This window comes from Protopterus annectens, chromosome 4.part0, assembly GCF_019279795.1.
Source record: "Protopterus annectens isolate FY-2018-M chromosome 4.part0, PAN1.0, whole genome shotgun sequence".
Lineage (NCBI taxonomy): Eukaryota > Metazoa > Chordata > Ceratodontiformes > Protopteridae > Protopterus > Protopterus annectens.
This window is the reverse complement of record NC_056733.1, coordinates 1,900,686,173-1,900,701,290: the sequence shown is the minus strand read 5'-3', so window position 1 is coordinate 1,900,701,290 and position 15,118 is coordinate 1,900,686,173. Positions and strand designations below refer to the sequence as shown.

Below are 15,118 nucleotides of genomic sequence, written 5' to 3'. Positions count from 1 at the left end.
TGACCCCCTGCTAATTTTTTCCCACACTGGCAGCCAGTGCAGAAGATTAAGGCTACAAGATATTAATGAGATACTTTTCCCTTAAGTCCAGGGTTTGACTCCTGCATCCAATTTGTCTACAGAGAGACCCTGAACCTGTCAGTTTGAAAGTGCATTAGGGAGACTAGGGAAATGGGACAGACTCCAACTTTTCAGAAACAGTGGTGCAGGGAACAGGAAGACAAGTGTGACAAGGAATGATGAAAAAATTATACTGCACCACTAGCCCAGCCCTGCATTCCATGGTTAATAAGGAATGGGGGAAAGGGTACTACACTGTAGCAGTGACTACACTCAAACGGCTATAATTAAGATAAGCTGATGGCATGACTATTACATTCTCCACACAAACCACTGTTGCAGTCATAACTGCAGGGAAGACTACCTAAGCTTTCCACACCTTTCTTTTGGATAGATGGAAAGCAGTTCTGAGGATGAAAGCAAAGTGCCCTTCAAGACCACTGCTATGCCTGTTCTACCCTAGACATGTCTAGCCTGCAGTGTTTGGAAAAGGTGTGCACTGGAGGACCCGATAGCAGCCTCCAGAACATCTTTAGCTGATGTACCTTTTAAGAAGGCTGCTATGGTTGCTGCGACTCTCATAGGAGGAGATCTTGCCTCACCTGGTAACAGTTTTCCATGGCATGTGAGCCAGAAGACAACACAATTAGAAAACCTCTTGGCAATGATATGCTTAAAAACAGGCAGCACATCCCTAACTTTTACTTTCTTTCCAAAGGCCACAAAATTGCTCATCAGTCCTAGTTTATTCTGTCTAGACTGCATATCCACCTAGTAAAAGATTATTTTCCCTTTGTTCTGATGTTTACGTAAAAAAACACTAAGCTGAGAGATCTGGTTTAGTGCAACCTCTGTTGCAGGTTTTGGCATAAATGAGGTGTTGGTTGCAAGTTGATCATATATGAGTGGAAGACCTGTATTTCAAAACCCTTATGCGACCAGGGATAATATCCTCCATGAAAGATATTTTATGCAGGCTGATCCCACTAGCTTAAATGGTGGCATTCAATTTTTCCAACACAAGTCAGATCCCAGGGTGGTAAAAGTCTTTTTGGATGCTCAACATACAACCTTCCTCACTGCCACACACACACACGGGTTTCACTGTTTATCAAAAGGGGAGTGGCAGGTCCATAAGTAAACATGCCACTACAGCAGAAGTGGACTTTGATATGCAGGCTATGCTTGCATGAAACAATTATGTCCAATATTGCGGGACCATCAGTACTACTGCTTCAAGAGGTACTAGATTCTCCAACACCACAGGAAGAAAGCTCTATTTTCTCAGGTGTTATTTCCCACTGCTTGATTTCTTGACCTCCCTCATTACAATTTGCACACATCTGACAAGTGCTCAAAAGGCAGCAATGTTGAAAAGCATATAGATCTTGACCCTCTAATTGATGAGGGCATCCACTGTGCAAGCCTTCGGTGGGAACCTGTAATAAAAAAAAAAAAAAAAAAAAAAAAAAAAACACTTTCTGATCTGGTAGTTTTTTGAAGATGAAAAGTGATCTCTGGAAGTGTACCCAGGTCATTGATTTATCTGACATAGCATTCAATGATCCAACATGACAGGGGTTTCGGTGCTTAGAGGGCAATGCTAGACTGTCATCTTTTGCAATGTGGTGGGCAAAAGGGCATGCCTTTGTTCTCCTTGATGAATGTGATCCACCACCTTAGTTCCTTTTTCAGACAAGGTAAGGTTAGGGTAGGGTGCTCTAGGGGGTGGGAGTGCTGGTCCCATAGGTTCCTGAGATACCAATAGATTCTCTAATGTGATTGTGCAGGCTAGTGGGACCATTTGAGTAGTGGCAGCTATGTGACCTGTGCTTCTGAGGACATGTGGATGGTCCATAAGCAATTCTCTGCTGCTCGTTACAAAACTTTGTCTGGAACAGGCCCCCCAAGAAACTGCTCTCTGACAGAGGGAATAAGGACATCTGCTGGTGCAAAATGAAACCTTATTTCTGCAAACATTTATGTGCAAAGAATACAGCTTTCTTGGCTTCCTCCTGAGACAGGGCTTGTAGCAGACCATAGTCAAGGTACAAGTCTATCTACGCATGCTATCCAGCAATAGGAAATTATTGAAGCTGGACATCTGATGAAGACTGAGCAGTAGCCAAGCCAAAGAGCAAAGGCAAGGAAGTGAAATGGAACTTGCTATCCCTACTAGGGATCTTGGTAAAACGGGATCCACAGGGACTAAAAGTGCTTTGGGATTCAGTAAGAGGAGTCGTCTAGAAGGTTAGCACTTAATTTGGAGACTGACAAACTTGTTCAGCATAGATGGGTCAATGGGTCTCTGGGCAGTCCTTCTTTGGAACAAGAAATAGCTCTGAGTAAAATATTTTTCCTTCTTGTCCCATTAGGTAATGTTTTTCTGATCCCATTGATCTAATATTTACTGAATGGTTATAGTGAGGTGATCCTGGTCCACTGGGATCCTTTTACGCAGTAGCCTGAACTTGAAATCTAGACAGCACCCTCTTACAATTATTCCTACTACACATCTGTCTAGTCATAACTGCTCAACTCCCTTCTAGGGTTAGGTACTGGGTGCAGGGACTGCAGTGGTAGAGTGGAAGACTGGGGGGGGGGGTCAAGCTAGGGTAGACAGTTGCTCTTCTCTGGGGACCAAGCTTTATTGCCTTCACCTGTTACACTGCCACTTTTGTTTTAAATAATGGAAGGGCCTGCTCTCTCTAGGCTGTTTGCCCTCCCTTGGCCTCTTGTTAAAATGCCCAGTTTGTCAGAGTAGGCCCAACTATACATAGGAAAGGTAGAAAAAAACATATGCCCAAATGTATCCAACACCTTTCCCTTCACAACCAGGTTCTTTAAAACTTCATGCCTGTGCACTGAACAGTAATTTTCTGTCTAAAAGCAGTGCTCAAAAGTTTGGCTTTGAGGTCCTCAACTACAAGTTGTGTACACAGCCACAAAGGTCTTCGGAGGACTGTCCAGTAGAAAATGTCCAGATGTTACATCAACAGCACACTAAGCACACAATGTCATGTTTACCTACATGATTTGTAATCAAGCCATCATCCACGTCAGGGTCTCTGATCAAGATGGGTCAAAGTCCTTGATGCTCATGAGAAATCAAAGGTATGGTATGGTCTGACAGCCTTGCAGGTGGATGTGTGGGAGTGTCAAACTGCTGGCCAGTAAGAACCAGTCTTGAAGTTGGAGAGGTGGGCAAATACTCAATGCAGCCTCCTAATTTATTCCCTGGTATATTTGCCTGCATGACACTTGTAGTTCAAGGTAGGTATAGGAATTAAACTGTCACAGTCGTCAGCTATCAGAAGAGATGAGCCATCTTCCCCTTACTTGACTAAAAGGCATCTTTACTGGCAGCAAGCAGTAGTTGCTGTGCAAAGGTTCAGCTTTTTGTCCAGTCCAGATGGACATGCCCAAATAGTCAAACATGACAGCCTCCTTGCAGGTGTCAACAAGGGCAGGTGACTCCTTAGAGGACTAGGTCCCAGAGATGCACGTGTGCCATTTCGTTATTATCAAACCTAGAAGGTCCCAGAGTGTCATCTGACTTCTCAGGACTTGAGTGTGGCTTTTGTAGAGAGAGGTCAGGACAAAGGTCAAATGCCACAAAGAAATCTTAGGAAAAACACCCAGTGGCATTTATCCAGTATACTAGGATAGGACAGCACTTCCTCCAACTTTCATTTTTAGCCTAAAGTCCTTAAAGATGTCTCAAAGCAGCATGCCATGGTCAAGGCCAAACAGGACAGACACTTACAGTGCCTGACTTGGAAGTAAATTCATCTTTTGCAAGCATATGGTTTCTGCTTGGCCTGCATTCACAAGTCTCTGAGAACACCCAGGCCAAAGTAGACAGAAAAAAGCCCAAATCATAAAACACATGGCAAACAAAGTCCAACAGAAAAGGCAAGAGACAGCCCCCCTATGGGTACTTATCTGCACTCCTTCATTTATGATCTAGTGTAAGACTAACAAGAGCATCTAACTGATAACATCACACAGCAAGAAACTGAAAAAATCTTACCATGTCCGCATTTATACGAAGACAGTCAGATGCCTGGAGGGCAACAGATGCAAGATCAGCTTGATATTTGGGGGGGGGGTGCGCACATCCTCTGGTTGGACACAGGAATCTCCCCTGTGGCAGAGATTCTTGTTCTGACTGCAACAGTGACTTACACAGTGATCATCTTGGATGAAATCCTTGACTTGGTAGAATCAGCAGGTTTCTTAAACACATGGGGCTGGGGTATGGCTCCAAAGACTAGGATTACCCATGACAGAACCAACGGCCTAAAACATTTGCCTACTGTAGGCTCATGAAGGCGCTGCTTTACCTGGGTTTGCATACTCTCTGTATTCTTACTGGAATTCCACCTTCATCTTATAAAAATGTCCCGCAAAAGAAACATCTGGCCTACGTATGCCAGTTCATCCACTCCTGAATCTGGAAAAAGTACAGTTTTGTACCTACCATAAATGTAGATGTTCGAGGATCCACATTGCTGCAGTCCTAACTATTGGGTAGTCCTGCCCCAGATGTCAGAAGACCCTAAAGACAAGGCCAATACCAAAAAACTCCAAACATACCTATATCAAAAATATGTACAATATATACAAAAGTACCAGAATATAACCTCACCTACACAACCACCCCTAAACACAGAGCAGCAATGTGGATCCTCGAACATCTACATTTATGGTAGGTATAAACTGTACTATGTTCTTCATTCCACATTGCTGCAGTCCTAACTATTGGGTAGAATCCCAAAGCAGAGGTAGCTGGCAAATCATAAGGAAACAGGAGCTGACAACATGCCTTGCAAAATAGCTGTGGCAAAACCAGCCCTAGACTTAGAGTAGAGAGGAAGGTGATAATGCTTAGAGAAAGTATGCACTGAACTCCACGTAGCTGCCTCCAAAATATCCTTAGTTGCCACCCCCCTTAGAAATGCTGTTGAAGTGGCAGTAGCCCTAGTGGAATGAGGCCTAATCCCAGCTGGAATCTCCTTGCCATGATGGGAATAACAAAATGTAATGCAAAACCCAATCCACCTAGAAATAGTTTGTTTTGACACAGGCTTGCCCTGCAAACTCAAAGCAAAAGAATCAAACAACTGCTGAGACTGCCTAAAATCCTTAGTCCTGCTTAAATAATGTGTACATCTAAAGTGTGCAAAATCTTTTCCCCCTTTTTTTTGGGATCTGCATAAAAAGTAGGCAAATGAATAGTTTGGTTTAAAGCCACACTAGAAACCACCTTAGGCATAAAGGAAGGATAGTCTTCCATGACAAGTATTTCAAGTCAGCAGTAGCCGCGAGGCTCAAAAGGTTGAAGAGTAAGTTTCTCCAACACAAAAAGATCCCCCCAGAGGAGTAGGAGCTCTCAACGGGGTCTTATATTCTTTGCCCCTCTAAGAAATTGCCAATGGTGGATCACAATCATAGTGAGCTGAAATTGCTGCAGCATGAATCTTAATGGAAGAGAAAGACAAACCTTTGTCCAATAACTCAGTAAGATATTGAAGAGCCACACTCAAATTAGGCTCAGAATCTCCCAATTTGTTGCTGCACTCCAAAAAAAAAAAATCTCTTCCTTTTTTTTACACCTTCTTCTTTTTCCTCTCTTCTGGCTTGGCCATAATCACATTTAAAACTTGTTGAGGAAGTTGAGACCTGCTGTGTTTCAAAACAGAATATGCCAGGCTGTTAGATGAAGACAGTGGAGCTTGACATTGAGCAGGTGACCGTCCCTCTGAGACAACAGGTGTGGAATCAAAGGTAAAGGCCATGGAGGTTTCCTTACCAGACTCCTCAGTAATGGGTACCAGGGCCAATCTGGAGCTATTAAAATCATCCTTGTCTTGTCCTTTGGGAGAAGGGGCAGAGGTGGAAGGCATACACATGAAGATTTTTCCAACTGAAAGAAAGAGCATCCACTTTCCAAGCTGTGTGATGAAACCGCAAAACTTTGGCAGCTGGTGGTTTAGTGAGAAGAAACAGAGATTCTAGTCTCTGTTCCCCATGACACTGTCAATTTGAAATACATGAAGATCCAGTCGGGGATCCATGATTTGTCTGCTTAACACATCTGCTAAGGAGTTCTGTGCTCCTGGCAGAAACCTTGCCTGAAGAGTTAGTTGCAAGCTGAGCGCAGTCTCCCATAAAATCATTGCTTGCCTGCACAACGGGTAAGAATGTGTTCCCTTGTTTGTTGATGTACCACATGACAGTTGTGTTGTCTGTTAGAATCAACACCTGCCCTGGAAGAAGTAACTCCTTGAAAGCCATTAATGCAAATTGACTGCTAACATCTCTTCATGTTGATATGTAGATGCTGTAGTCTGGCAGGCCACTTGTCTTGTATCCACTTTCCATTTAGATGAGCTCCCAAGCAATGTCTGAGAGCATCTGTCGTCGCTTATCTGACGGCCTACCGGGCGGCCGAGAGAGGAGTTGTTTGATTGTCTTTGCTGACTCCACCACAAAATTCTCCCCAAGCAATGTCTGAGAGGCATCTGTTTAGAATTCGACCGCCTCTGGCCGGGTCACGCCAGAGAGTGTTTACGTGACGGACCTGAGCCCACCACCAAAACCTTGAATGCAAGGTATTATTTGAATGACAGTGTCCAATTCCTGGCAGTGCTGTGTCCATACATTTTTGAGATACCATTGCAGCTTCCTCATATGCAGTTTGGCATTGGGAAGCACCAGAATACAAGATGCCATGAACCCTAAGGCTTGAAGGACTGTGCAGTCAGCCCGGACTGAAGAGATAGGTGATGGAAGTAACTGGAAAGATTCTTTTGTTTGTCCGGGTTTAAAAGGCCATCTGGGCTGCTGTATTCAGTCTCACACCCAGAAAGCACATGTCTTGAGAGGGTACTAGACTGGACTTTATTTCGCTCACAGAATACCCTAGGCATCTTAGCACTGCTATCACATATTCCAAATGCTGTAAAAGGTCTTCTTTTCTTGAGCCAGAATCAGGCAGTCGCCCAAGTAAGGATAGATTTGAATTCTTTAGTCTGAAGTAAGCTATCACTGGAGCCAGAACCTTTGTGAATACTCTAAAGGGCAATGCAGAGAACTGATAATGAGAATTTCCAGCTGATACTTCCTGCAACTTAGTCTGATAGGCACATGAAGGTAAGCTTCCTTGAGATCTAAAGTTACCATCCAGTGATCTTTGCCCAGCAGAGGTAAAAGCTGTTGTAACGCCAACATTTTGAACTTGGGAATGTCCAGATAAGTGTTGAGGATAGATAAATCCAAAATTGGTCTCCACGTGTTCCCCTTCTTCGGTACTAGGAACAGGCGAGAATAAAATCCTAGGCCACTTTCTGGCACAGGAACTGGCTGAATGGCCCCTATTTGGAGCAACAGAGAAATTTGCTTGTGAGCCTCTTGTCTTTGTAGAGGAGGAATGTCTGGCATGCCTTTGAAAGGAGGCAAGGTATGGAAATAAAACCTGTAACCGTGGTGAATGATATCCAGAACCCATCTGTCTTGGGTAATTAAATCCCAATTTTCTTTGAAAAGAGACAGCCTTCCTCCCAAAGGTGCTGCCAGGCGAGAATGTACTGGCAGCTGAAAAGGCAGGTCATTGGGTCTGTTAAGGACTGACCCCTGCCCTCACCAGAAGTCTGAGCAGGTGAACTCCTGTTCTAGGCCTAAAGAACCTTGAGCTCTGGCCCTACCAAGACCTACCCCTAGACTGGGAATCATAAGCAGCATATGTCCATCCCTTAGTAGGCCAATTTCTACTAAACTTTGGTGGCTGCACCTGCAGAAAATCCTAACAGTTTGCATAGACTTAGCCTTGTCCTCCATTTTCTTTAAAACTGCTTCCACAGGCGAACCAAACAACACATCAGACTGTAAAGGAGCATCCAAAATCCTTGTCTTAACATGCTCAGCTAAATTCTGATCTCTCAACCAGGCGTGCCTACGAAGAACAGAACCAGTGGCAGCCACCCTCGAGGAGGCCTGCACAGCATCAAAACCACACTGCAAGGAATGCTTACCCACCTGTTCAGACACATGAAGTAAATCTTACACTCAATGCCTTCAGACAGAGCATCCACCTTAGACTTCAATTGTGAAAGGAGATAATTCTGATATTTTAACATGTGAAACTGACAATTCAACATGGCTAAAGTGGAAGAAGTATACACTTTCTTTCCCCATCTATCCAAAGCCCTTGCCTCTATCAGGAGGAACAGGATTTTTAACAACAGAAGCCTTCACACCTTTAGGCCCCTGAGAGACAGTTTCGGTCTGCCCTAGGACTCTTAAAAGATACTTATGTGCCTCAGGCACCCTATAGTACCTATCCGGTTTAACTGGGCAGGAGGCAAAGAATCAGGATTCAGGGAAGCCTCTGCAAAACATCTTCTACCACATTCAGAACAGGAGGTATAGCTAAAGGCCTATGCTGGGGTAAAACAAGAATTCCCTAAGCCTCTTCCTGGAATCAGAGAAATCTTGACCTTCCCATTTAAAATGCTCCCTCATGGAATGCAGAGTCTCTGAGAATGAAAAATCCTCAGGAGGCTAAGCTGAAGGAGTAGAATCATCCACATCCGAATCAGAATAAGGAGGAAACTCCTGCAAGTCTTCAACCAAGACTCAGAAGCCTCCGAACATTGCTCAAAACTCTCAAACTCCTAGGCCTCTTATCAGGAGGGGCATAGAACCTCTAATCATAGTAATCAAATCCTCTGCCATTTTAGCATATGCTTCTAGGCAAAGACCCCATTTTCGAGAAACCCCACTGAAGCTGAAGGCCTGCCTCTTAAAGAAGCCTTGGAAACAGAAGGGGAGGCCCTAACTTAGGAAGGGAAGAATAGCCACCTGAGAAGCTCCTTCAGCCTGGCCTACTTCTGAGAGGACACATCCTGTAACAGTAAAGTCTCCCTGAGACTCCAAAGAAACTCCTGGCAAAACCTCCGGCTCCACTGAGCCTTCTAAAGAACCGACGTCCGACTGTCGGTTCCCTCCACTCTAGGCTTTGCTGCTTTATCCTTGCGCTTTTGGTGGCGGCGGCGCCGGAGCATCCGGCGGCATTTTATAATTACAACGCTTCCCAAAAACTAACCTGGCACAGTCTAACCTTTTGTTAAATCTAGCACAAGAGGCATCCAACAACGAAACAAGGTATACACAAAGTATGGTAATCCCTATGAGGTATCTGACAAGAAATACAGTTATTCACTTTTCTGACATCCGGTTAAATACTGAGGCAAGAAAAACCAAAATATTCCAGTTTGATTCGGTCTGAAACTCTGACTTCAGAAACTTTCAGAACGCCAACCTGCACTCAAAACTGCTTCTGCATCGGACCATGCGGCAAAAGACTGAGGATATGACGCCGTCATGCGATAGTACCAATAGTTAGGACTGCAGCAATGTGGAATGAAGAACATCCAGAGTCCTCTGCAGGAGTAGCTTCCACCCTTTTCTTCTTAGTATGGACCCAACATCCAAAGATTTGTCAAGTCTTCATACCTAGACTTGGAAGTGGTGTTCACCATCTTGAATGAATCCTGTTAAAAAGCCTGGGACATGGAATGGATGGTACAGCTCTGGAAGTCAGGCCAGCTATCCCACTAATGAGTGCTGTTAACAATGAAAATTATGAATATCTAATCTTGAGCAAGCTATTGTCATCATTGCAAATACCATAATACAAACAAATAAATTAACTTAAATTGGGTCAGTTACTGATGTCATTCCAAGTGGACCTTACTCTGTGGGAGATGTTTGATAATCCTAACGGCTTCCAGCTTTAGATACGCTGCACCTTTCTCCACAGGTTTTTCAGCCCCACAACACTTAGAAAACTCAGTCACCTATATCAGCCTAGCATGCAAATCCAAACAGGGTTTAGAGTGATGTGGTAATGCTCAATGCTAGAAAACAAAACTAGATGCCTACCCCTGCCAACAAGGCCCATCTGTTGATAACAAATCTGCCTAATCATGGAAAAATGGTTTCAAACAACTCTCTTTCTGTACTTGGTTTTGTATTCTACCACTACTTCAGATGCTCAGATAAAGATGGCCCAATCTCGCATTTATAACCACATCATTTCATGCCTACTCCAGCTAGAAAATGACATTGAAGTTACATTGGTAACTGCGGGCATAGCCACCTTCCATATCATAACCTCCTACAAAAACCTCTACCAGGACACCTGCAGCTCAAGAGGACTACATTTATAAATTAGAATCCATAACCGTCAAACCAATTTTGGGTGACTTCAGCTATCCATCTATTAAATGGCAAAAAGTACAAAAATATGTTTCTGTACATCAATACTTGTTCCCTAAATCCCTACTAGAGGCCCAACCCTTAATGAACCAGTTCCAACTACACCAGATTTGTAGTTACATTCTCACTGGTCAAGTCTGATCATGCATTAACATTTTCCAAGAGATTCCAGCCAAAGTTCTGCTCAAACCTCACTGTCTTCAGAGATTTCTCCAAGGCACATTTCTTAGCACTAGCTATAGGGCTTGTAAAATTAAAAAGCAAGCTATCACACACAAAGACCCCTTAAATGAACTGGCTGTGCATACCACAGATTTTTACTCCCACTTAAGCTCCTGCATGGACACCTCTCTTAGCATTCATCAGAAATACAATGGGAAATTCAGCAACATTCCTTTGGTGGAAGTCTGATAATGTAAAGAAAAAGCTCCTGAAATCACAACACTCAAATGAACTATCAAATGAACTAAAAAGGGAACTAAAGCAATCTCTCAAAACAAGCAAGACCCCTATAAGACTTGAATATTGCTACAACTACCAAAGATAATCATAAAGCCTTAAAATATATCAAGAATCTCAGCAACAAGTCTAAGCACTGGACTAAGCTGATAGTCTATTGGCTTCAGTATGTCATGCCATCAGGTATCACAAATATCCTTGCAGGCACTTCTCAAACTTCTCCCTCATTCCCTCCATGCTTTTTCCTCACACACACCATGAAATCCATATACCCACACCCCCATTAATCACAACAGAACATGGAGGGACCGCCCTCTCCAAATCAAAAACATTAGCGCTATGAGTCCAGAAGATGTAGCATGCCATTTCCTTGTTAATAAGACTGCCTCACAGCCTCCTTTACAGAGCCTTTTTAAACTCAGCCTGTTCACTGGCTATGGCCCCAAAAATCGGAGAACTGTAGCAGTTTCCAACAAAAAGGTGACCCAACCACTGATGCTGGGATTTAGACGAAAGGTAATGGAACACATCATAATGAAATGTTTAAACAAGATTAATAGCTTACAGTAACTCAACCCTAAAAAAATTACCTTTGTGAAAGGTGGAGCCTTCCTACTTACGCTGGTTGACTTCTAACACAGTCAATGAGGACGAGTAGCTAAATTAAGGGAAATTGATACACACTACCTTCTTGGATTTGGAAATGGCCTTCAACCTTCCCCATTCTGGAATCACTGAAAAAGTAATCCAACTAAAGATCAAGTATCAATGTAAATTATTGGATAGCAAACTGGTTAACAGTGCACTGCACAGGTGGAAAGCTTTTCTCAAAATTAATCTACCACTAGTATTCCCTACAGCTCTGTTCTGGAACCTTTACGCTTCGGTTAATTTGTTGATATCAAGAATGGCGCAGTCTCTCTTTGGCTGACCAAGTTAGTAGACTACTGCAAACACCCTAAATAAATTCAACAGGACCTAAACTGTATGAATTCATGCTATCTAGACCATGAAATACACCTCAGTACCAAAATATGTGGCACTGTACTCTCGCAAACAAGAACACCTCTGCAACTACCACAAAGGACACCTTTCTCAAAACTGATACCATCAGAGAATCACTATTTATAACAGGCACATTCATCGACAGAATTCTCCTTAAAACACCACATGTAAACTACACTATGAAAATATTTTTAACTGGCCTAGTTACTCACTTATGGAAAATCTTCCATGTCCTCCACCCTTACACCACTATTACTAGGCCAGTTTGTTTTGCTATCTAACCACCCTAGTAGATGCTTCAACTGCTGAAGCAACAGTTCGTAAAAAGGTATGAAATCTCTAGGTTACACAGAGCATCTAAATCATGTCACTCCACTCAGTCTCTCAAAGACTTCTCTGTGGTGATCTCTGCCTAGCCTACAAGGTGGCAAATGATCCTCACATATATCATCTAAAAGTTTGTAAAACTGCACACAGGATGCTCTACCTCTGGAATAAGCCATTGTACAATATCAAAACAAATCCCATGGCTCTCTAATTTAAATGAGTAAACGTACATTCAATCTGGATCCTCACTATCCTATGGCAAGTTTACTGCTATGACAAGGCTCCTAATGATCTTTGCAATCAATTAAATTATGAATTTAAGCACTGTCCGCACCAGTGTGCACCAAATAATGGCAAAAAAAGTACAGCAGAGCAAAGGTCCCTTCCCTTGTCCAGATACCACTTTGTAAATCTTTCCCACTTAGCCAGGTAAGATGTTCTGGTGGGTAGGTTTCCTTGCCTCCCTTAGGACTGAAAGCACATCCTCTGAGTAGTGGTGTCTGAAGGGAATGAAAAGTTTATCACCCAGTCAGAGATAAAATCTGGAAGTGTGGGTGTAAGAGTTCCTTTGTCTTGTGTCAGTAGGTCCACCTTGTAGGGTAACTTGAAGTGATTGCCCATGGCTAGATTGTGAAGTAGGGGGAAAAATACCGTTGTGTACACTTACCATAAATGTAGATGTTAGAGTGTATTCACTGTTGCAGTCATTACATTTGGGTAATCTGCTGGCAGGTTGCCCTCAGTCGGCCTGATTAACAAAGTCGTGGGTCCTGCGTCTGTTGTTGTCCCTTCTTCCATGATGTCAAGTCGTCAGGAGTATAAAACATGCAGCTGACGCCATTACATCAGTTTTGCTTGCCCCAGATGTCAGGTGCCCCCCAAATGGGGAGCAAAATGTATATAAATAATTTAAAACATAAAAATATACCTCCAAACAAAAGCAAATACACCAAAAAGGCTTTTAAGTGTAGTAAAAGAAGAGAGGCAAAGTAAGAGAAAAAAAACAGGGGGCTGGGAGGGAGGGTAACCAGGACTGCAACAGTGAATACACTCGAACATCTACATTTATTGTATGTGTACACAACTGTACTATGTTCTTCGTGTTTCACTGTTGCAGAAATTACATTTGGGTAGATTCCCAACGCTATGGTTGGGAGGATGGGTTTATACAGCATTAGGACCAGCTATAATGCCCTGCAAAATGGCAGTGGCAAAGCCAGCTCTGGATTTAGAGAAAATTGGTAAATGATGGTGCTTGGTGAAAGTATGAACTGAACTCCAGGTAGCAGCTTCTAGAATATCCCTGGTAGGAACACCTCTGAGAAAAGCTGTAGAAGTAGATGCAGCCCTGGTGGAATCTGATCAGATCCCCTGGGGGATAGGTTTTCCATGGTGCTTATAGCAATAATGAATGCAATGGCTTATCAATTTTGAAATGGTTTGCTTTGAAATAGCCTTTCCCTCTGCCCCTGCAGCAAATGCTACCAGCAGTTCAGATTTTCTTCAAGATTTAGTCCTATCCAAGTAAAATCTAAGTTGTCTGTGTACATCCAATGAATGCAGAATCCGCTCCCCGTTGTTCTGTGGATTGGGAAAGAAAGTTGGCAAATGAATTGACTGATTAAGAGCCACACTGGATACCACCTTGGGCATGAAGGATGGATTTGTCCTGAGTGACACCCTGTCCGCATGAAAGATGATGAAAGGCTCCACTGCCATAAGAGAATGTAATTCAGAAATTCTTCTAGCCAAAGTGATTGCTAAAAGGAAGGCTGTTTTCCAGGAAAGAAAATTTAAGTCTGCAGTAGCAGTTGGCTCAAAAGGAGGTAGAGTGAGCTTCTCCAATACAAAGTTAAGGTCCCAGGCAGGGGTTGGAGCTCTCCTGGGTGGCCTCAAGTTTTTGGCCCCTCTGAGATACTGCTTTGAAGGGGATGAGAGAAGAGAGGGGGTTCTGTGTTGTAATGAGCTGAAATGGCTGAGGCATGGATTTTTATGGAAGAAAAAGACAGGCCCCTTGTGAAGCATCTCAGTTAAGCATTGCAAAATCTGAGGTAAATTGGGCACTGCTGTGCTCATCCCTTGAGATTGATTCCAGGTACAGAATCTTTTCCATTTGTCAGCATAAGATTTTCTAGTACTAGGTCTTCTCGCCTCCACAATGACATCCATCACAGGTTTGCTGAGGGATGCTAGAGGGGAATTTAAGTGATTAGCCAAGCTGCAAGATTCAATGTTTGGAGCTGAGGGTGCAGAATTTGGTTGTTCTGCTGAGACAGTAAGGAAAGGTGTCCGAGGCAGGTGCCATGGAGAAATTTGTGACAGACTGCTTAGGAGTGGGTACCAGTGTTGGCGAGGCCAGTCTGGAGAAATCAAAATCATTTTTCGTCTGTCCTGTTTGACTTAGTAGAACTTTGGAGAGCAGAGGAGGGGGAAAGGCATAGACTGATAGGTTTTCCCAGCTGAAGTACAGAGCATCCACTTTCCAGGCTTTTTTGTAAGGAGTTCTTGTGCAAAATTTGTCCGTCCAACTGGTAGTTCTGGGGTGAGGCAAAAAGATCTATGTCTGGGCTCCTCCATTTGCGCGTCAACATGTTGAAAATCCGTGGTTCCAGTTTCCATTTGTGTGGGTCTATTAGATTTCTGCTTAGTTCGTCTGCCAAAAAATTCAGCTTTCCTGGCAGGAATTGAGCTTGTAGTTTTACCCGATAGCTCAAGGCCGCGTTCCACAATGCCATGGCTAGTCTGCAGAGGGGGTAGGAATGTGTGCCCCCCTGCTTGTTCATGTACCACAACTGTGGTGTTGTCCGTCTGTACCATTAGTTGTCCTGGATGAAGGTAGTCCTTGAAGGCTGTCACAGTGCATTCTGTACAGCTAGCATTTCTTTTTGATTGATATGAAGGTGCATTTGATTTGGGCTCCATTTGCCCTGAACGCACTTCCCTGCCAGATGAGCCCCCCCATGCATAGTCTGATCCGTCTGTA

The 15,118-nt window shown here is 43.4% G+C and overlaps 1 protein-coding gene across 1 annotated transcript in view; it reads right to left on the bottom strand.

Annotated features, from left to right (window-relative positions):
- Positions 1-15,118, bottom strand: part of CTNNA1 (catenin alpha 1) — a gene marked incomplete in the record, with an annotated part of 2,307,982 nt that overhangs the window by 1,655,557 nt on the left and 637,307 nt on the right.